At 42.0% G+C, this 2,250-nt stretch overlaps 1 pseudogene; it reads right to left on the bottom strand.

The window, feature by feature from the left end:
* Positions 1-531: 531 nt before the first annotated feature.
* LOC122890057 lies at positions 532-1,675 on the bottom strand (annotated as a pseudogene).
* Positions 1,676-2,250: the final 575 nt, after the last annotated feature.

The following is a 2,250-nucleotide window of genomic DNA, read 5'->3' as shown; positions in this document are numbered from 1 at the left end:
ACTCTCAATAGATGCTGAAAAAGCATTTGACAAAATACAGCATCCCTTCCTGATCAAAACCCTTCAAAGTGTAGGGATAGAGGGCACATACCTCAATATCATCAAAGCCATCTATGAAAAACCCACTGCAAATATCATTCTCAATGGAGAAAAACTGAAAGCTTTTCCACTAAGGTCAGGAACACGGCAGGGATGTCCATTATCACCACTGCTATTCAACATAGTACTAGAAGTCCTAGCCTCAGCAATCAGACAACAAAAGGAAATTAAAGGCATCCAAATCGGCAAAGAAGAAGTCAAATTATCACTCTTCGCAGATGATATGATACTCTATGTGGAAAACCCAAAAGACTCCACTCCAAAACTGCTAGAACTTATACAGGAATTCAGTAAAGTGTCAGGATATAAGATCAATGCACAGAAATCAGTTGCATTTCTCTACACCAACATTCCATACATACTTAAAACCAAGCAAAGGGTTCCATCTTTGAAAACTAAACAGGCATTTTGGACAACACATTTTTGGCAATGGAACCTGGACAACATTTATCAGACACGGTGGGGAAAGTTCTCACTCTGCATTATAAAAAGGACAGCCAGATATCAACTGTTATAGAAATGAAATAAGACGGAAAATTTTAGCAAACCGTTTAAACTATTTTCTTAAAGAGACTTCCTCCACTGCCAGAGATCTTGAATAGCCTCTTGGTCAGTTATCCGGAAGCAATTCTTCACACAATTGATGAACTTGGCTTCCACTTTGGGAAGAGAAGCACCTTTTTCTATACTTGCTTGCATTTTTGCTTTAATGTCTTCTACAGAACTAGGTCCTTTCAGTGTCTTGGGAGTCTTTTCCTGTTTTTTCTTGACCTTTTGTTCTTGGTGTTGATGATTTTGAGTCTTTTCCATTCTGGTTCGATTTCTGTGCATTTTTGGCTGGAGTATCTCATATAGATTTCTCTACTGGAGCCTTTTCTTCAGCTTCCTCCTCATCAAAATCATCATCATCATCATCATCATCTTCATCATCGTCATCATGGTCATCATCATCATCATCATCTTCTTCATCGTCGTCATCATCATCATCATCTTCATCGTCATCATCATCGTCATCATCGTCATCACTGTCGTCATCATTGTCATCTTCATCATCATCTTCATCAGCATCAAGTTTTACTTTTTTCTGAGGAAACTTGCTACCACTTCCAGGGGCAGAACGCTTTCCAGATATACTGAGGAGTTTCACGTCCTCTTCCTCTTCATCTTCTGGCTCTGCATCTTCCTGCACAGCTACTAAGTGCTGTCCACTAATATGCACAGGCCCTGAACCACATTTCAACCGTAAGACCACAGCTGGTGTTATTTCAAAGCCCCCAAGGGAAACCGTTGGCTGTACAGACATTTTCAGAGTTGCCAGTGTGACTTTAATTGGACTGCCTTGATAATTCATTGCCTCTGCTTCAACAATGTGCCGTTCATCCTTTGCACCAGCTCCTAAACTGACCGTTCTTAAAGGTAACTGGTGCTCATTTTCATCATTATCCACCTTAAAGTGATAATTCTTGTCAGCCTTTAGTTCACAACCAAAAAGGTAGTTCTGGGGCCTCAGGAGGCTCATGTCCATATCCATCGAATCTTCCATGGGGTGGTGGCTCGCACTTAGGTGGGAGAGAAGGCGGACAGAGAAAACGACTACTGTTCACAGAACAGCCGCTCAGGACGGAATCATACCAGGGCGGCCACCTCTTTCTTATCCCTTCATTAGTCAAAGGACATTTGGGCTAGTCCCATAATTTGGCTGTTGTTGATAATGTTGCTGTAAATATTAGGTTGCATGTAACCCTTTTGAATGGGTATTTTTGTATCCTTTGGGTAAATACCCAATAGTGTGATTGCTGGGTCATAGGGTAGCTCTATTTTCAACTTTTGGAGGAACCTCCATGCTGTTTTCCAGAGGGGCTGCACCAGTCTGCATTCCCACCAACAGTGTGAGAGTTTCCCTTTCTCCACATCCTCGCCAGCATCTGTTGTTTCCTGACTGGTTAATTTTAGCCATTCTGATGTGAGGCGGGATCTCACTTTTGTTTTGATTTGCATTTTCCTGATGAGTGATGTGGAGCCTCCTTTCATGTCTGTTGGCCGTCCGGATGTCTGTGTGTTGAGGTGAGCTTATATCTAGCAGTTAGTTGCTAACTGGAACACTTACCTCCCTCTTAGTACTCCCTGGCTACACCCACACTTTAAACTTAG

Source organism: Neovison vison, chromosome 11, assembly GCF_020171115.1.
Source record: "Neovison vison isolate M4711 chromosome 11, ASM_NN_V1, whole genome shotgun sequence".
NCBI classification, from domain to species: domain Eukaryota; kingdom Metazoa; phylum Chordata; class Mammalia; order Carnivora; family Mustelidae; genus Neogale; species Neogale vison.
The sequence above is the reverse complement of the archived record's forward strand: the minus strand, read 5'-3'. Positions and strand labels throughout refer to the sequence as shown.